This window comes from Mustela nigripes, chromosome 6 (genome assembly GCF_022355385.1).
Source record: "Mustela nigripes isolate SB6536 chromosome 6, MUSNIG.SB6536, whole genome shotgun sequence".
In the NCBI taxonomy this organism is placed as follows: Eukaryota; Metazoa; Chordata; class Mammalia; order Carnivora; family Mustelidae; genus Mustela; species Mustela nigripes.
In genome coordinates, this window is record NC_081562.1 from 60,905,276 (window position 1) to 60,927,013 (window position 21,738).

At 36.9% G+C, this 21,738-nt stretch overlaps 1 protein-coding gene across 1 annotated transcript in view; it reads left to right on the top strand.

The window, feature by feature from the left end:
- The window catches only part of PIK3C2G (phosphatidylinositol-4-phosphate 3-kinase catalytic subunit type 2 gamma), a 325,900-nt gene that overhangs the window by 168,862 nt on the left and 135,300 nt on the right, over positions 1–21,738 (top strand). The gene's annotated exons all lie outside the window — the stretch shown is intronic.

Sequence of the window (21,738 nt, forward strand, 5' to 3'; positions counted from 1 at the left end):
TGAAATGCTGTAAGATAGGAAGCCATGTGCCACTGACTCGATATTGTTACTGACCGTCCATTTAATCATTGATTATAAATTCACCAATTGAGTCAAGTTATAAGCTGGCAAACATCTTTCAAATATACGACACTGTCCTCCTACTCTTAGAATTGTTATGGGTATAGTTGTCTCTAGTCTGGTGGAAATCCAATGCACAGAATTCTGACTCCAAAACCAAGAAGCAAGGGGATGAAAGAATAATATTTTTTCATTTCAAAATGTTATCCTTGATTGGCTTCCTTATTGATTCTTGAACGCTCTTTTCAGACATAGCCTTTAAAATATTTTTTGAACTAAAATTTCATTTAGAGTTAATTTCTCAGAAATTTTTCAGCTATGTCAAGCAAAGTAGACCTGAATCAGGAACCAGTATAAGACAAGATTTACCTGACCAGCAGCCTGATAAATATCTCACTTTTGATAAATAAGGCCCATCCCTGGGAATCTACAGAACAGGCTCCTCACTTTCCATGATCAAATGTTTGGACTGTCACCCTCTTACAAGGATCACTGCCTCTTTTCTTATAAATCTTTCCACCAGGCTCCACTCACTACTTCACAACTGCCAATTATGCTTCCTTCTTACTTTCAGAAATACCTCATCTTTGAATGCATGGGCCCATTCTTTTTAAACGCTTCGAAGGAAATTCCTGGACTTCTTTATGTTTGGCTGTTCAATTGATCTGACTGACATGGTTTCCTTAAGTTCAGTTTAGGGTCATGATACTCCAGAGAACAAATAGTTATTGTGACATCTTCTCCCCTTATTGCCAATAAATAATACATCATCATAAATTGTTGTATCTTATAGTCTTTGAGCAGTAACATTCTTTATTTAAAAACCAATTTCTGACCATTCATGATTCCGAATTTTTTTTCTAGGATTGAGTTTAATTAAAAAAAAAAAAAAGAATGTAAATGCTGCCATGGATTACCTTTTAGAAAATATTTTAATCTCACCCCTTCTGAGCAGTGAACAAAAAGGTATGTGCTTAGCGACCAGAAAATGAGTCAGGGTATTGATGTGAAACTGAGTGGTTTAATTTCATGTCAAAAGTGAATAATGCACAAGATAAACCAATAACTAAAATGTATCTTAGAGAAAACAAAAAAACGCAAAATGGTGTTATTTCTCTGAAATTATAACATCATAAGCCTTGTAATCTACTTTTTGTAGCAAAAGTGTCTGTAGAAATTGTTGAATATGTTCTTTGATCATGCACACAGGTTATTTCAATCAACTACTCAGATAAAGCCTCTGTATTGTATTTTCAAATACTTTTTTCCCTGTCAGAATTAAATGTGTTTCAGTTGTAAATGTGACTAGCATTCCTCAGGCCCGTCAGTCCCTAAACTGTTGCTCCTAATTTGGAGCTGCCTGAGAGGCCCATTTCTGATGGGGCTCTTACCTGCAAAGTAGTTTTTAACTTCTTTGATGTTAGTGCACTGAAGCTTTTGACTCCGCATAAAATTGAAATGATCATTTCTTATGGGAAATAAGAGCAACCCCCGTAAAGTGGGAAACAGGAATGTTTCCTTAGAAATACTTTCATAAACTAGGCAATTAATGGCAGTAAATTGCTTACTTCAACTATGACCTTTCCAAAGATATGACATGCTCAAATTATACTGGACTTTTAATCATATTTCAAATTATAGTTGAAGTTTATTTAAACTAGCTATTAACTGTATTACTCTGACTTTTATTCTATGGATGCTCACTTCATATTTAGCATTTTCGCAGCTTTAAACATTTCCTAACAACCCATCTTTCTCAAATTTTCTCCATATTATTCTTTCTCTCCATCACTCCTTCCTCTCCACATTGAGTTTCTTTCAAGGTATTTTTCTCTTGAAAATGCATTCATGCTTCATTCACCTATAGAGTTTCTTTAAAAACAAACAAACAAACAAACAAAAAACACTTATTTGACAAACTAGTCATTATTGGATAGCAGCACTTCTTACTTCCTAGCTACATTCCCTATGTGCTTAAACATTTTTAAGTGAGGAAAAACAGGGGCCTCTGGGTGACTCAATCAGTTAAGTGTCTGCTTCTTGATTTTGGCTCATGTCATGATCTCAGGGTCCTAGGATTGAGGCCCACATCGGGCTCCATGTACAATGCAGAATCTGCTTGGGATTCTCTCTCTGTCTCCCTTTGCCTCTACCCCGACTCTCTCTCTCTCTCTTAAATAAATAAATTAATCTTTAAAAAAAATATTTAGGGAAAAACAAAGAGTGGCCACATACAACTTTTTTTTTCTTTCATATAGGCTTTATGAGACTTGGTACTATCAACCTTATTAGAAGATTTGGAGCCCAGTATAAAGTTGACCTGAGGGTTAACGCCCAGCATGCTTGCTTTCTTCATCACATCTAGCAACTGCATTTCATATTTTAACCCATTCATCTTTGTTTCTGACCATTGAAGGAAGTGGACTTCCAATTTAGGCATAAGAGGATAAAAAGATTTGGAAAATTATTGTTTATAATTGGGAGATTATTAATTATAGAATGAGCATGAGTAAAGATAGGTGGCTGGCATGGGGGCAGTTAAGGTCATAATAGGCATAGATCCAGATCCACATTTGGTTTGGGAATTAGTCAAGGCCAGGGTTATTTGGCAAAGTCACTGGTTGGTAGAATGAGTGTTAAAATCGGGGCACTAGGTCAAGGTAGGAAAATGCAGGGTGCAGGGTTTTTGTCACTTGGTCAGAGAGCTGTCAGGTAGAGAGACCTTCTGGTAACTTAGAAGTGTGTATCTTACAAATGTCTTTCAGGAGCCACAGTACCACGCAGTTAGGGCTTAGAGGTCAAAAGTAAACTTTCAAGGACCGGATGTGCTGTTCCAGTCATGGAGAGTTACAGTGCACTTCAAGATGTTTAAGGCTCTGAAAAATCCTGTGCTTTAGAACAGTTTTGTTTATGTGGCTTTTCCCAGAACTATCTGACCTGTTGACATTCCTAGAATGAACACTCTGGAAGCTTAAGCCTTGGATGCATCCATACTACCTCCTGTCTCAGCTTCATATTCAACCACCAAGTTCTGTAAGTCCCAGGGATTTTTTCCTCAAAGAATCTCTTGCCGGTCTTCCTTCCTTCCTGCTGCCATTTGTGTTCAGGTTAGTTAGGGGTGAGGAGAGATAGACATAGCTCACATTGATGGGAGTATGTATGGTTTGAAAAATCAAATTTGACATTATAATATCTGATTGTTCATCAAAATAGTTTACTTGATTTCAAAGTTTTCAAAGAGTACTAAAGGAGTGAGATTGATTTTATGTATCAAAAGAGAGAATAGGTTTTAAGAAGTCAAGAAACAATCAATTTGGACCTTTATGAGGCCTCAGGCATTTTAATAAAAGACTTAGTCTAAATTGTTTCTTTGCCCTTCCATGTACCATAGTCGCTCTCAGCAAAGCAATTATCTGAAAAAGAATAAATGAAAACTTGTTCTCATCTCGAGAAGCTATAAATATGCACCGGAAACCAAAAGACTGCTACAGGAAAACCAGTTTCCTGACGTCGGGCAAGATAATTACTCTCTATGGAACTTACTCTCCTCATTTGCAAAATGAGTGCACAGGAATTGATCAGTCTCAACTTATATAAATTTAACATCTCTTCCCTACTCAAAAATCTGGAATGCATGTATTACTCTCCCTAATTCTAGCTATATAGAATTAGAACAAATCCCATCTCTTGGCTAGGTATTTAAGATCTTTCATAATCTATCCCAAATCTGTCTTCTCAACTCTTTTTCGACTAGTCCCCTCAGTAAACTCTGTTCTTGTCAAATTTTTCAAGTCATTATTGCCTGAATTATCCTTACTTATTCCTGTCACAGAGTCTTTGCTTATGACAGTCATTTTTGGAAACTTTTTACCACTTCTTTTTCAGCTCATACTCATCCATGGCGTCTTACTTGTTTCTTAGGATTTAATGTACATCTGACCTTTCATAATCATTCTGAACAACAGCAGTTTCCTCCTAACTAATTCTCTGTTACAAAAATTTTTATACCATTATTTGATTCTCATAATGTTAAGACCTTGTATGTTTAAGTATATCCTACTTTCCCCATCAAGGTTGTATGCGCCTTTGAGGCTAGGAACTCTTGCATTTCAGTGGTTTTCTCACAATGCCTAACGATACATACCCATGGTCAGTAATTAATGTTTATGAACATTTGGGTATTAATTATTCATGCAAGATCTAGAAATCCACAAAGAGGGTGTATTTCTATCAAATTCAAAGCTGCCTCCAAAAACTCAAAATGTCTTCCCATTTTTGAGAAAGCTTTGAAAAATGTGATTCTATTATTTTAGATGAGACAGTGCTACTTCCTCACTAACTTACTCAAAATAGAAACTAATTCAGCTTCTCTTTATTTTCAAATTTGAAAGGACACTTAGCATTTCTTGATTCAAAAAAATAAGTTCAAATATATAAAAACTTGAAAAGAAGAAATGGATTAAGCTGTCATTAATTTAGTTCAAGTGGTTATATTATACATTTTTTAAATTATTTTGTTTTTGCCTAAAGTATCTTTTTCTTCTTTTTTTTTTTAAGATTTTATTTCTTTATTTGACAGAGAAACACAGCAAGAGAGGGAACACAAGCAGGAGGAGTGGGAGAGGGAGAAACAGGCTTCCTGCTGAGCAGGGAGCCTGAAGTGGGGTTTGATCCCAGGACCTTGGGATCATGACCTGAGCTGAAGGCAGATACTTAACGAATGAGCCACCCAAGCACCCCTAAAATATCTTTAAAATGCATCTATATCTTAGGAATGAAACATCTATGGATATTTTAATTGTATTTTTTGGATATTAGCTTGTGTCTTAAGATGTTCTATGGGATGCCTGGGTCAGTAGTTATGGGTCTGCATTAGGCTCAGGTCATGATCTCAGTGTCCTGGGATTGAGACCCTAGTCAGGCTCCCTCCTCAGTGGGGAGTCAGCTCCTACCTTCCCCCCACTTGTGTTCTCTGTTCTCTCTATCAAATAAAAAATATTAAGTAAAATCTTTTCTAATAATTTTTAAAAATTAAAAAAATAAAGAGATTCTTTTACTAGCTATACTTAGCTATCTAAAGCTCCACATTCCAGTTGCTTTAAATAACATCTTAAAATTACCTAGCATATTCATTTATGTATTTGTTGAGCATTCATTCTCTCCCTCTATAATGTAAACTACATGGCCACAAGAATTTTAGTCATCAGATCACCATGGTGTCTTGGTCACTACTATATTGCCATATTATATTGTCTATGTAATTAGCTGGAATTTATCTTTTAATGTTTTTAATGATTTAAAAAAATTCTTTATTTAAATTTTAGTTAACATACAGTGCAATATTGGTTTCAGGAGTAGAATTCAGTGATTCATCACTGATAACCCCCATTGTTCATCACAAGTACCCTCCTTAATACCCATCACCCTTTAAGCCCATCCCCATCCACCTCCCTCCTTCCACGCTCAGTTTGTTCTCTATCATTGAGAGTCTTTTATGGTTTGTTTCCCTCTTTTTCCCCTTCCCATATGTTCATCTGTTTTGTTTCTAACATTTTAAGAATGAATGAAATTATACAAATTTTTGTCTTTCTCTGACTAACTTATTTCACTTAGTGTAATACACTCTAGCCCCATCCACATAATTGTAAATGGCAAGATTTCTTCTTTTTTGATTGCTAAGTAATATTCCATTATGTGTGTGTGTGTGTGTGTATGCATGTTATGTATCATGATAATATAATTAGATATAATATATAGATGAATGGATGAAGACGATGTGGCATATGTACACATATATACATTTGTATACATATACTGTACCATATACATAAACATATACATATATACATATACCACATTTTCTTCATCCATTCATCAGTTAATGCACATTTGAGTTTCCTTCATAGTTTTGTTATTTACACCCTGATGCTGTAAACATCAGGGTGCATGTACCCCTTTGAATGTGTAATTTTTTAAAAGATTTTATTTATTTGACAGAAATCATAAGTAGGCAGAGAGGCAAGCAAAGAGAGAGAGGGGGAAGCAGGCTCCCCGCTGAGCAAAGAGCCCAATGCGGGGCTCAATCCCAGGACCCTGGGATCATGACCTGAGCCGAAAGCAGAGACTTTAATTCACTGAGCCACCCAGGCGCCCCTTGAATGTGTATTTTTGCATCCTTTGGGTAAATACCTAGTAGTGCAATTGCTGGATCAGGGGGTAGTTCTATTTTCAACTTTTTTTTCTTAAGTAGGTTCCACACTCAGCATGGAGCCTAATGTGGGGCTTGAACTTACAACTCTGACATCAAGACCTGAGCTGAGATCAAGAGTCAGACATATAACCAGCTGAGCCACTCAGGTGCCCCTATATTTAGCTTTTTGAGGAAACTTCATACTGTTTTCCAGAGTGGATGCACCAGTTTACATTCCCACCAACAGGGCAAGAGGGTTCCCTTTTCTCCACATCCTCACCAACACCTTTTGTTTCTTATGTTGTTTATTTTAACCATTTTGACAGGTGTGAGGTGGTGTCTTATCATGGTTTTCATTTGTATTCTCTGATGATGAGTGATATTAAGCATCTTTTCATGTGTCTATTAGCCATCTGGATATCTTCTTTGGGAAAGTGTCTATTCACATCTTCTGCCCATTTCTTAACTGGACTATTTGTTTTTGGGGTGTTGAGTTTGATAAGTTCTTTATAGATTTTGGATACTCATCCTTTATCAGAGATGTCATTTACAAATATCTTCTCCCATTCCATTTTAAAGAAAATATTTATTTGACAGAGAGAGAGACAGCCAGAGAGGGAACATAAGCAGGGGGAATGGGAGAGGGAGAAGCAGGCTTCCTGCAGAGCAGGGAGGCTGACATGGGGCTTGTTTCCAGGACCTAGGGATCATGACCTGAGCCAAAAGCAGACACCTAACAACTGAGCCACCCAGGCGCCCCTCATAGACTGCCTTTTAGTTTTGTTGAGAATCTATTTTTTTTTTTTAATAAATACTGGATAAACAAGAACAAGTCACTCTTACTCTTTTGGCCTGAGTAAGAGTGACTTCAGTGTTGCATCTCTAAATATAGAAAAGTTTATCTATTCTGGTAGGTTTTATTTTATTTTATTTTTTTAATAAATATTTTATTTATTTATTTGACAGACAGTGATCACAAGTAGGCAGAGAGGCAGGCAGAGAGAGAGAGAGGAGAAAGCAGGCTCCCTGTGGATCAGAGAGCCCGATGTGGGACTCGATCCCAGAACCCCGAGATCATGACCCTAGCTGAAGGCAGAGGCTTAACCAACTGAGCCACCCAGGTGCCCCTCTGGTAGGTTTTAAATATGTGCTTCTTCAAACCACAATGTTCCCTTTGAGCTATCTTGAAGTTTGAAAGAGAATAAAGCCAACAGTGGTCTAGCGCCTATCTCACTCTCAATTGGGAAAACCTTTATTATTTTTTTTTAATCTGTTTTTCTAATGGGGGGGGAGTAGGAGAAAGAAGATGGTTCTAAATAAGATTTTGTTTAAAAATGTATACTGTTTTTACAATAAAAAAAGAACTTCTAAATAACATTGTTTCCATAATTCTATAGTCTCCACTCCTATTTTATAGCTTATCTTTCTGGGGTATATTCTATTGGGCAAACACTGAAAGAAAAAATTATTCTCTCCACTACACAAACTCTAACAGAGAAGTGATTAACAAGTGTTTTATGAAAAGACAAAATGCTGTTGTATTTCTGGGCCAGTCTAGACATTTATATGGTATTGAAGTTTACAGTGTTGATTTCCATCTTATTCTTATGACTGCTACTCCTTTGCTGCTCAACCAATTCAGACTAAATATTGAAAACAACAAGCCCAGCCCTATGGGCCAAGTATAAATGATAGCCCTAGAGCAACTATTCAGTATTTGTTGAGAAACTAAGAAAACTACTCAAGTATATGCAGGCTTATCAGTAATACTAATGATCACTTTAGAATGTCTGGGAATCAGTTACATTTTTGTTCTGACTTTGGGGCCTTGACTTCAACTATTGCTGTTATTATCATTGCACGTTTGTTTGGTGTATTATTATAGTGGTTGTTTTGCCAGTACTTTTGACAGTGACATGAAACAAACTGAAGATACTGAACTTGAATATCCTTGAAGCCAGACTTGTCTTGAACGGTGGAGAAAGCTCCGTTAGCTTAAGAAGTTAATTACTTCTAATAAACTGAGCATGTTGGCTAAGTACCATTATCTTTAACTAAGCAGTTTTTCTGATTGATGACACTGTAGGTTTTCTATTCAGTCATGTTTTGGAAAACCCTTTTTTTTAAATGAGTCATAGTGTAATGAAAAATATTTATGAAATGCAAAGAAATAGGTAGAATTCCAACTGCATATATATCTAATAGCTAGAACAACTACTATTATTTTTGACAAAGCACGTATTATTTTGTTCATAATTAATATTAATAATTTTCAAATTCTGACCAAAAATAAATGTCATTTTCTTAAAAATGTGAATAGTAAACTACTTGTTTTTTTTTTTTTTTGATGTGTGTCAGGAAAGAAAAAAGAAAATTGCTTGCCAGTTTATTCTAAAGCAATTTCAGTTATCTGCCCTTTGAGCACCATCCTCCAGCCTCCACTGATGATTTCAGAGACAAAGAAAGAGTCTCATTAAAATAAGGTTCCTGAAACTTTTCTTAAAGGATAATTATGAAGGATGAGTCTCATAAAGGACTAAATGATTTGGTGGTTCAAAATGAAAAAGACTTGTTTCTAAAGAGGACCTAAAACAAAAATAACAATTAATATAAAAACCAACTATGGATTGTTACAAGCTATTTTAATTTTGATAGATATACCTTTAACTGCTCACATCTTATATAAGACTCAACTTCAGGGTCTGTCTCTTTTTGAACTAATATTATTGGTAGCAGACAATGTAAACATCTTACAAACAAGCTTTTGGAAATCCTTTGGAAATAAATGCTCTGATTACTTATCAAAATGGATATAATCTCCCCACACAGACATGCTCCCTTACAAACACACATCACTTTTTTCTTTCATTTGTTATTTTTCCCCTCTGATAGAAAAGAGCTTATATTCAAATTACCTAATGTAATGTAACTTTGCCAGTGATGGACTTTCCATCTGACCATCCTCAGCTAAATCTATTTAACTAAGGAATTATTTTTGCATAGTAAAAATTGCTCCAATAATTTGTCCCCTGAAATCGCAATATGATGGAGCATCTCTAGTAATCTGTTGGAATGTTTCAAAATTTTCAAATAATTAATGTGTAGGTTTATAACTGTATTTTAAATATGTGCATATATACGTGTAGTATTAGATTTTTTGGACAGTGGAGGAAATAGCCTGTAAACATATAATTTAATAGGATTCTATAATTCCAGAATAATTAGTAACTTAATTTAGGTTCATACCCTGAAATTTTTATCAAGAAATGAAGAAACAAATTTTAGGAAAACCAGGTTTATTTACTTAATAGTCACTTCATTTATTCAACAAAATTGACTAGTTACTCTTATCACAATCAGAAACTCTGTTAGGCCGCAAAAGTATAAAGTCATAGACTTGCCCTAAAGGAATTTAAAGTCAAATAGGGAAGAGATTAAAACAAAACAAAACAGGGCTGGCTCAGTGGGTTAAGCCTCTGCCTTCAGCTCAGGTCATGATCTCAGGGTCCTGGGATCAAGCCCCACGTCGGGCTCTCTGCTTGGCAGACAGCCTGCTTTCCCCTCTCTCTCTGTCTGCCTCTCTGCCTACTTGTGATCTCTCTCTCTGTCAAATAAATAAATAAAATCTTAAAAAAAAAGTAATTAAAGCAAAATAAAAAAAAAAATAAAACAAGTGTTAAAAGAATAATAGATACAAGGAAGACCTTCACCCTTACAGAAGGAATCCTGCACACCTGCCCAGGAAAGATTTTTTTGGAAAAGGTGTTAATTAAACTGAACATTAAGAGATAAACAGGTGTTGGCATATTGAAATATAATTTCAGACCCAGAGGATGAGATGATGCAAAAGTATTGTAGCCTGAGAAGGCAGAGGAGATTCAAGCTATTATAAGTAATACTTTATGTTTGAAATGTGAGCACATGAACAGGACTTTAAGAAGCAAAGACACTAAATCACGAGTGCTCTTTAAGTGACACTAGTACTTTATATTTTATCCTGAAGGCTACCTGGATTTTAATCACAAGACCAGGACTTCATTTGACTGAGTAAAGGGGATTAATTTGAGGGTGAAAACATTTTTAAATGCAGGTGGTAGAAAAATCAAGTACCAGAAGATTCCAGTAATACCTTGAAGAAATTAAGGCCTCAATTAAATTCTGTCATTGGGAGCAGAGAGAAGAAATTAGATCTGAGAGCTATTTAGATGGTGAATGTATTAAGTCATGGTAACAAATCTGATGTGGCTAAGGGTGAGAAAAGAATCCCAGATAACTGCTTCATTTTTAGTTAGGGTGATGGAATGCTGGTGATTCTCTTCATGGAGGTAATTCAAGTGAAAAAGAAGGTGTTGTGGGAAATGATAATGAAATTAGTCATGTTAAGGTTGAAATGCCTTATGAAAATTTAAGAATGATATCTTATAGACAGATGAATGTGTAGGTCTGGACCACAAAAAAAATAAAATAAAAAATAAAAAAGAGTTCTAGGTTGGAAACTACATCAGTCACCTAAAGGCAGCATGCCACAACAGAATACCTCAAACTGGGTGACCAAAACATTAAACATTAATTTTCTCATAGTTCTTTAGCCTGGAAGTTTAAAATCAAGGTCCCAGTAGGATTGTTTTCTGTTGAGACCTCTCTTCCTGGCTTGCAGACAGCTGCCCTCTTACTGGGTCCTCACATGACCTTTTTTCTCTGTGTACATGCTCTTTTGGTCCCTCGTTCTCTTCTTATATGGGACACCAATTCTATTGGGTTAGGTCCCCACCCTTATAACCTCATTTAATCTTTATTACCTCCTTGAAGGTCTATCTCCAAATATAGTTACACTGAGGGTTAGGGCTTTAACATTTGAATTTCAGGAGACACAATTCCAACCATAACAGAAACATAGATTTGATGACAGGACAGACATCATCATCATCATTTTACAAATGGAGAGACTGAGGTTGTCCAGTGATCTGCTAAGTTACTTAGGCAGGGTTCTAGAGAGTGTTGGAAATGGAATGCTTCTTCTTTTGTCATGCATGTGATCTAATGGACAGGACAGTTACCCCTGCCCGGCAAGTTCCATCTGCATAAGAACAACGACCACATCATGGCATAAATCAGCAGAGAATTAGCTGGGTGGGTTGTGGAGGCCTTATAGAACACTACTAAGTTTTTATTGAATTTCCAAAAGCAATAGGATTAAACCGTGCTAGCCAACCTCAGGGGACATGCAATTACATGACAGTGAGCAAGAATGTCCCAGAAATTTTCTCAGGACATCAAACACAGCTCCAAATCTTATGGATAACATCCCAGGGAACCTTTAATATCCTCACAGAATAAGCCACACTATTTGTGACTCAAGAATGAAGGGTGAAGCAGCTGCCCCAGCTGTGATTTGAAACTGAGGTTCGAGGGAAACTAGGTGTTTCAAAGCTAGCTTTGCCTTACACCTATAAACCTGCCCCTCCGGCTGTGTTCAAACACATGAATTGTTCACTGCACAATATGATGATGATCCAGCCTTCACCAGAGGGCTATGCAAGAACAAAAGGCTGAGGGGTGAAGAGGATCTTTATTATTAGGTTGCTATTCTTATGAAACATTCATATAGCAAAGGAATTGCCTTGTTGTTGAAAGAAATTTTGTTAAGGAAACTTTATGAAAAAGTTGCTTATACTGCCTTTAAAGCAACTATACATGTATTCAGAAAAAAAGAAGAAAAAAGCTGAGTTAGGAACTCAGTTCAGAACCATATTTTCAAAAAGAAATGGAAAATGTAGGCATCTATTGGACTAATTTAAAATTCCAGGAGCATGGATTTCAGCATTAATTGTATGTCAAGCAGAATTTGTTTTATTACAGCACATGTGCTGATGTTAGTGACTCCCCACTTGTCTTTTACCACAACTTGAAATCATTTGGAACCACAGGCCCAATTAAGGTGGGTAGTTCAAGGCACATCTGTTGTGTGTGCACAATTCATCCGGATTCTTAGATCCCCAGCTGCAGTCTGGGTGTTACTTTCAATTCAGCAACTTTTCCTACTCCTAGTCCCACCCAGCACTATCACTAGTCTAAGGAAACCACAGGAGGCCAGATCCTTCGAAATTATAGTATTGGCCTCGCTTTCTTAAGCGAGGAAGGATGGAGAAGAGGTAGGTCAGGTGTATGATTTGACATTGCTCACTTGTAATGTCTAGCCTCCATATTCTGTTCTTTTTGTAGGCTAAGCAAAAGAAAGAAAAATATTCCTGCTTATATAGAAAACTATACTTAGGTTAATAAGCTTTTCTTTAAAAGTTTAAAAAAATCTAAAAATGGAAAGGAAAATATTATTAGATATTTTGCTGATTGGGCAGAGAGTTTATAGATAGTAGGACGGAATGAAGTGAGGCACTTTGGAAAGAAAGGAGGCTATCTGGAGAGCATGAGACTTCTGGGGGCTAGAAAACAGGAAGCCAGAGAAAGAGATTAAAGACAAGCATGGTAGGAAAGTATCAAGAAAGGATCTCTAGATCATATATTAGTTTAGACTAAGTCATTAGGATGTCAGGGTACAGCATGATGGTAAAAGAACCAGGACTTTGGAGTCAGATGAACTTGAATTTGAATCCCTGATTGGGTGACTATGCAAGTTACTTGACCTCTATAAACTATAATATTCTTGTCTGTGAGATGTAAGGAGTCAGTACCTTGAGCAAATATGAGAATTACCTAACACAGCTATGTGGACTGCTTAGGAAATGCCTGGCATAGAGTAAATGCTTGGTAAATTCATCAGGGATTAAAATTATAGAGTCCTATAGCTGGCAGGTTGCTTGCTGAACCTCATCAATTCCCACTTTTACAGACTAGAAAAGTAAAGGGCCAAAGTATTAAGTTTCTTGCCAGAGGTAATGCGAGCAGAAAACTGTCTTCCAAATCATGTTTTAATGGTTGTTAGGACACTATGTTAGTGGGCTCAAGTTGCAATAAAAAAAAGTAACTTACACTATGTGCCTTGAACAACAGGAATTTATTTCTTATGGTTCTGGAGGCTGGAAAATCCAAGATCAAGATGCTAGCCAATTCTGTTTTTCCAGGAGGGCCCTCTTCCCAGCTTGTAGCTGGATGCTGGACACCTTCTCACTGTATCCTCAAGTTGCAGAAGAAGCAGACAGCTCCAGTCTCTTCTTCTTCTTTTAAGGTCATCAATCCTGTAAATGGGCCCCACTCTCAGGACTTTATCTAAACCTAATCATTTCCCAAAGGCCCTCCAAATATCATCACATTGGGTGCTAGGGTTTCAATATATAAATGTGGGGGTGAGGGGGCACAAACGTTCAGTACATAACAGACACACAATATGGTGCTATGGAAGAGCAGGGAGCAGTGGTTTAGGGACTCTGGGTTTTAGTCATAAGACCCTGGGCAAGTCTCTTAATCTTTCAGTTTTCTCACCCAGTAAATGTGAAGGGTGGGAGATATTATCCAGAAATGACATTCAGCCCCATGCTCAAGTAATTCTCTGAGAATATGGGTATAATGTCCAGTGAGAAATAATGGGTTTGACCAGGGTAAGAAGGACAAGGACTAATTGGGAGCTTGGTACAATAGGACAAGAAGTGAGAACAGAGTTAGGCGGAGTTTTAAGCAAAGAGCAACAGGAGCACAAAAATTGTTAGGAATCAGGAAAAGCAGTACCAGAATGTGAAAAAAGAGAGATGCAATTCAGGAAGGTCTCATAGTCCCTGTCTCTTCCAAAGTGTGTCCAGGGCTACAATTCCAGCTTTTTTTTTTTTTTTTTTTTTTTTTTTTTAGTGTTTAATAAGCACATATGGAGTATAATGGTGGGAGCTGAGATCACTAAGAGTAATTCACAGCTTGGTGCTTAACTTAGAAGAGTGATTTGAATAAAATATCTTAAAAGCAGCTAAGTGTATGTTGGAATTGGAGGACAGAGTTGCTGCTTTTAAATCACATTATTCAGTATATTTAACACGTACACATATGAATGAATACATGTGAGATCAGCAAGATGAGTAGAAAGGGCTCTGATTCCTTGTTATAGATTCAGGAATCTCTTCAGAGGAACTTACCCGCTCAGCATAGTTTTCGGGTTTGTTTTTGGTTTTGTTTTTGTTTTTCCCTTCATAGCTCCCAGCTGAGGCTCAGAGGGCATCACCGCTGTATAACAGTAATCCTGATGACAAATGTTTACACAAACTGGGTACCATCTATGGCTTATTTTCCCTCAGGAAAAAAATGCCATTTAAGTTTATGATTAGATATGTGACTGGTCACATATGTTAAAGATTTTATTTAACTGGAATGATAAGATATCAATTATAATAGTAACTGCATACCCACATAGCCAAATATATGCAGTGCGAATAACCTACTACTGAAGAAACAAGTTAGACTTCTTGAAAACAATTCCAATTGTGGCAATAATTGCCCACAAATAATGTCAAAATGGGCACTGCTTTATAGAAATGTCAAGGGAATAAAGAGAGATGAAGAAAAATCTCAGCCAACCTTCTCCAGAGTTTTGAGGTAAAATCCCCTCAGTTCATATTCTGCATTTCGAGGCCTTTTTTCTCATGCAATGCAATCAGTGCATTTCCTGAAGCTGTATTTCTTCTTACACTGACTTAGATTTCTAACGGTCTTACCTTGTTCTCTTTAAACTGGCTGAGCTTGGCAGTCTCCAATAAAAGTTTTTTTATTATTTTTGAAATACTACTTCTACTCTTTCACATTCACTAATTAAAACCAGAGTAGATTCCACAGTTTCCTGCTCACTTTTGGATCAAAAACTCCTACTAGTTTTGTCCATTTTAAGACTTCATTTTCTTCTTCAGTTTGACAAACACCTCCTCCCTGTTCTCCAGCACCAGCCAAGTTTTGGTTTAGGAACTTGCAGTGGGTAGAGAATATGATCTGATATTTCACTCCTCTTCTCTCTCTTTTCTGGTTCTTACTTCTCTTGACTTGAGAATCGAGAGAAAAGAAATTTGACCTCCACACTTGGACAAACAATTGCAATCTTCTGTCTGAGGGCTCTGATTTTCCATCACGGCTCTGTGTGGTTTCACTGTGAGAACTGGCTACTTCATGTGGCTGAGTTCCTTGGGGAGCCTTGCAAGAGCTTCCCATTGGGAGATCTGGCCTTGAATCAACCCCTTTCCACATAAGGAGTGGATCACATATAATTATTTTCCATGTATATATTTGAACCCTGAAAAACTTGTACATACTTGCTTTCCAAGCAGTTGAGGCACGGGAGTGTGGGCTGCTTCTTTCCTATCTTGTCTCTCCATCCTGCCCTGACATTTTCTTCCTGTTTACATAAGGCCAGGGGAAATCAAACCCTCTTTCAGAACAGAAATATAACCTGGGAATGAGGCAACAATCTCCAGTTCTGGCACACAGCTGAATAAATGGCTCTCCTTGGGCTTTCCTCTTTGGACTTTGCAGAGAGAACGGGGCATAGTGGAATGAGTCTATTCCTCACTAGGCTAATGACTCATGACTCTCAAACATGCTGAAATGGGTACTCCCTTTTTCAAAGCCATTGGTCCCCTGCGTCTTCAGCCATTCCAGTCTTCCAGCTGTTAGCATTAAAGTGGAGCTCTTAGTTTCCCAGAGTAGCTACATGTGCTGCTTTCCTCACTGCCCTAAGCCATCAGGCCCTTTGTCCTGTTCGGTGTTAGGTAAGCCCTGAAAGAAATCTTGCCCTTGCCCCATTGCAGTCATTAGTACAACATTTTTAGTCAGAAAGAATCTCCTACTAGATACTCAAACACTTGGCTAGACAAAGCAACAGATGTACATGGGCCTATTCACACTTTTAAATGGGTCAAAAAGTATGTTAGTAGTAATAAAACAACAAAATATCAGCAGTATAACAGAATATACATGCCCAAATGAGCCAGATCAAATCATTTTTTAAATCTTTTGGGGGCTTTTTATGATCCATAAAAGAAAACCACTTTTGTTACTTTTATAGTTTTATTAAATCTGAAATAGTATACTCAATTTGATCACTCATCTAATTCACCAGACTTGGCTCCAGATGACTTTTGTTTATTTTCAGTAATTAGATATGCCCCAAAATAGCCTCTGGGCTAACACTGTGGAAGTTTAAAAAATATGCTGCATATTCTAAAGGCAATACAAACAAATAAATAAAAACAAAAACAAAGAAAATGGGAAAAGATAGAATATGAAAATAGGATATTCATAAGTTTTTACTCTAAGTAAGCAAATAAGTGGCTGTAAGCCAAAGTTTCTGTGGCTTGCAACAACACAGTTTTATTTCTCACTCATTCAGTACATAGGCTGCAGACTTTCTGTAAGTTCTGTTTGGTGCCACTGGACTCCACAGCAATGCTTATCTCTGGGTTACATTGTCTTGTTACTCTGTGACTGGAGGAACAGTTTTCCAGCTGGAACATACTGGTTTCACGGCAGAAACCAGGAGTACCAAGCTGCCAGACCAACCTATAACAGCACATTTAAAGCATCTGCACAGACATGGGCATAGATTTCATCAGTCACATCCTATGGGCCAAAGCGAGTCACATGACCAACACTGACACCGGGAGAGAAGTAGACTCCTCCTATGGCAAGGAAGTGGAAGTCACAAAACAAGGAGTATAGATATATGATTTCCTTCTGAGAGGAAAGCATAAAGTTGGAAAAATAATTAGATCTACCACATAGTGTCAGCACAATGGGAATGTCATTAGTATGAATATATAACATTTCAAGGAGAACACTTTTGAAGTGGTAATAAGTATTAAGTATATAAATTATATTATGGGGACACAATTAAGTCAGCTATGTACCTTATAGGTCTCTCTCACATATTTAAGTGTTCTAAAAATGTATATAATCTCTACAGTTTGGATGTCATTTCTTTCTGAATTTATTTCCTTTTAATAGTTTTATATTGAAGAATTTTTGCAAAATAGGGGCACCTGGGTGGCTCAGTGGGTTGGACCTCTCTGCCTTTGCTCAGGTCATAATCTCAGGGTCCTGAGATTGAGCCCCACATGATAGGCTCTCTGCTCAGCAGGGAGCCTGCTTCCCCCTCTTTCTGCCTGCTGCTCTGTCTACTTGTGATTTCTCTCTCTATCAAATAGATAAAATCTTAAAAAAAAATAATTTTTACAAAATAGTGTATTGACAGATATTGCAAAATAACTATTGATTGGAAATTACATTTCTGCAAACCTGGCCAATATAATGCTCTTTATATGCAAAATTCAACAGAAGCTTAGTGTTATACTTCAGAAAAAGCAAATTAGTATTCTCAGAATAAACTAGTCTTAGGAAATGATTATCTTTGCAAGGACTATAAAATGTACCAAGTTGCTGGGGTGTCTGGGTGGCTCAGTTGGTTAAACATCTGACTGTTGGTTTCAGCTCAGGTCATAATCTTGAGGTCATGATATCAAGCCCCATGAAGGCTCTGTGCTGAGCATGAAACCTGCTTAGGATTCTCTCTCTCCATCTCCTTCCCTCCCCTACCCATGCTCGTGCCCATGCTCTCTCTCTCTCCATCTCTCTCTATAAATAAATAAATAAATAAACAAATGCATTAAGTTCCTCGGTTTGGAAAATATTAAATAAATATCTTAAACACTAAGAAGTAAAATAAAGTTGTAAAAGCTAAAGAGATATGCTTTTTACCTTTTTTTTTTTTTTTTCAAAGTGGAGACATCAAAACCTAAGCTAAGATTAAGAGTCAGATGCTTAACTGACTGAGCCACCCAGGCACCCCACATTTTTTTTTTTTACTTCTTAATCACACTATTAAAATCTTAAAATCAGTAATTTCATAACAGGTATTAATATCAGCCTTTATATGTCCCAGGGTTTTAAATACATTTGAAGAAGTGACATTCTAGAATCTAGAGCAGATTCTAGAAGGCTCACCAAAAACTGGTCTACTGAGAAGCGCCCGAGTGGCTCAGTAGGTTAGAGCCTCTGCCTTTGGCTCAGGTCATGATCCCAGGGTCTGGGGATAGAGCCCTGCATCGAGCTCTCTGCTCAGCAGGGAGCCTGCTTCCTCCTCCCTCTCTCTCTGCCTGCTTCTCTGACTACTTGTGATCTACTGAGCCGTACCCCTTGCCTTCTATTAACAAAGATGAGAGGAAATGGGAAGGGGAGTTGCTGGAATGACCTGAAATCACTCATCTTCCTTGTGTACCTCAGTTCTCGTCCACTATAGGATTTTGTTTCTCCTTTTCAATCACAGAGAGTGCTCAAGTGGGTCAGAATTCAAGGCAGCCCATAAGGTGTGGGATGGTATGCTACTGAGAACTACAATTAGACCTTCACTGAAGAGAGTCAGGAGTCAAGGAGGGTGGGGATGGTGTGATGACTCTATTTTTGTCCTGTTGGTAGCCTGAGAATTGAGCACTATGTACTTCTGAGGCTCTATCAAGTCACTCACTGTGGGATCAGAAGCAGCCATGTGCATGAAGAAATAGATAATCTCAATATCCAAGGAAAATCCCCCTATCATGATAGCTGGGGTTTCTGTCTTAGGTTCACCGTGATCCCCTTAATTCAGTCAAATACCTTCATAACATCCTCTTATAACTGTGCTGTTACCTTCTCATTCTTGCTTCTGCTTCTCATCCTTAACATTGTCAAAATGTTTAATCACCTGGATTTTATGCATTTATCCTCATTTTAACGTTGTCATGACTTTATAGTACAGAATCATATCAAACTGAATTCTGTCCCTGGAACTAACAGATATTAGGATAAACAAGTCTCTGGCATTTTAAGGTTTACCTCACAGCTTATACACAGTCACATTTCATGCACCTTAAAAGTCTGATCTTTCACCACCAAATCTTGATATTTCTCAGTCCCTTAGCCTTAACTTTGAAAATGAAAAAAAAAAAAGTATTTGACATACGCAATGCTGCTTTTCTTTGGTGACAATGTCTTTTGAAAAAGGTTTCTGTGATGTTCAAGAGAGAGTGGCCTGCTGTTTGCTAATCTTACACACAGAGGTAATGGATACAAACTGCTGCATGAGGGGTTTAGTCCTTCCTTATGTAAAAAAGTCATGGATGCAGAACTGCGTAACCCTCTACCTCAAATTGTAAAGTCCAACTTTCTTTACAGTTGTTTAAAATGAAAAGATGCATTTATTTTTCTTGACTGTGCCTGAGGACACAGGGATGGACTATTTGACCTCTCGCGGTCATCTCCTACCTCTACCACTCCAGATTTCAGTTCTGCAATGTGTAAAGCCAAACTCTTCATTAGTCGGGTAGAAAGCCATAGAGCTTGAGCTGGATCTCACCAGGAGAACATATGATCTTAGCAGGGATTCGAGGTTGGAATGAGGCATATTCTACAAGGAAAATAATCATAGTGAATACACTGAATTTTCTTTGCTTTTGTATTTTTTTATAACACAGTCATATTCTCTCTGCAAATCTCCCCTGCTCTGTTTTATTTTGAGCAAGGAATAGAATTGAGTTTTTCTCCTTAAAAAAACCAAACACATTTCTAACAAAAAAATTAAGAATATAATGAATACAAGTTATATAATTCTGACAGTTCCCATGACCCCCCACCTCAAAATTTTTAATTTTTAAAAAATTATTTTAGTAAAAAGTTGACTTCATCTGTACAAAAGAACTTTCCCTTTTATCATGTATACAGCAGTCAGGAGGTTAGAGAGTTACATTTACATACAAGAACTGGTTAAGAATATTTTTAAAATAAGCGACTCAGTATTCAAAGTGTATGAAAATGCTGGCAGGCATTGATAGAGATATAGAAATACTCTGTCAACTGTCTCACTAAAACCCAAGTATACCATAAAATAGTATATTACCAATGTTCCCAAAATACAGAGAGAATCTAAGAGATATACAATTTTACATAAAATGTCTTTAAGTTTTACATGTGGATGCTTGCATTTGCAACTTTCCAATTCCCACTCATACAACACTCATCTTAGAACTTCCAAATAATGACAGGTTTCATTTATTACATCTGACATTTCAAAATCTCATCGTAGGGTAAGCATAGGAAAACTTCATTGTCTGCTATTATTTTTACATTGAAAATAAGCAGGTATCAGTGGATTACATTTTCTCATCGATACGCCTTTAACCCCTTGAGGTTTTTTTTAATGCTTTCCAGAGGTAAATAGGAACTGTTACTCCACTTAAAAGCAAGACCTCACCTTACAAAAAGAAAAAAAAAGAAAAAGTAGACAAGCAATTATTTATTTATTTATTTTTTACTTTTTAACTTAACTTTTCTAAATACATAGAAACAGCGAACATAGAACAAGGGAAAATAATGTGTTACAGTGTCTGTAACATAATACAGAAGCAGAGATCCAAAATTAAGAATGCAGAATGAGGGGTGCCTGGGTGGCTCAGTGGGTTAAGCCTCTGCCTTTGGCTCAGGTTATGATCTCAGGGTCCTGGGATTGAGCCCTGCATCAGGCTCTCTGCTCAGCAGGGAGCCTTCTTCCCCCTCTTTCTCTGCCTGCCTCTCTGCCTACTTGTGATCTCTCTGTGTAAAAGAAATAAAATCTTAAAAAAAAATGCAGAATGAAATTCATCTATATACTTTTCAACTATTCTGCATTTAATCCTTTTTTTTTATTATTCCTTAACATTTTATTGAATGTTAATTTTTCAGAGAAGGACAAGACTAGGGACCAGTTAAGATTAAAAGAATCAATCAAAGAGAGGTTAACATTCAAAGGAATGAGGTTTTTTTTTTTTTTAAATTCTATTTCATTGGTTTAGGGCATAATAGTAAAGCTTGAGCATATTGGAATTAGTTTCAAGGCAACAGAAATTGTCACATGGCAGACAGAGTTATAAAATATTTGTTACTGCTCCATTATCTAGCCTAGTATTTTCACTTTTTAAAGTGTTGTGCCTCCCATGTTCATGACATGAGCAGCCAGCCAGGCAGTGACAGAAGTTAGCTGGGGGAGGCCATAAAATACAGATGAACTAATGTCGGGTGACTGGTAGGTACATTGTGCTAAGCCTTTTTTGAATGCATTAGGTCATTCTGTGTTCTATATAGTTCTACAGAGTCAGCATTATTACTTTGTTTTATAGATAAAGAAACAAAATCTCAGCCTAGTTAAGTAACTGGACTAAATTACTTGCAAGTTGGAGGACTGAGATTCGAATACCTGAAAACAAAAACCATGTTCTTGCTTTTACATTGTCTTCCTCCAAGTAATCAAGGGGAGGTACTAGAAGAAAGAGAAATATGTAGGTATGTGACAGTGGGGGGATCATTGCCTTTTGAAGAAAAGTAGAAAAAGGTAAGGTTGATGTTTGAGTTCCACTATGGTATGGTCACTTATAAACACTACTTCTAAAACTTTGTCCTTATTTGTGTAAGAAGTCAAAATATGTTCTTAAGTATTTGTTATAGAATTAAGAAGCCTGAAAAAAGAAAAAGTGCATTGTGGATTAAAATGAGAAAAAGCAGGT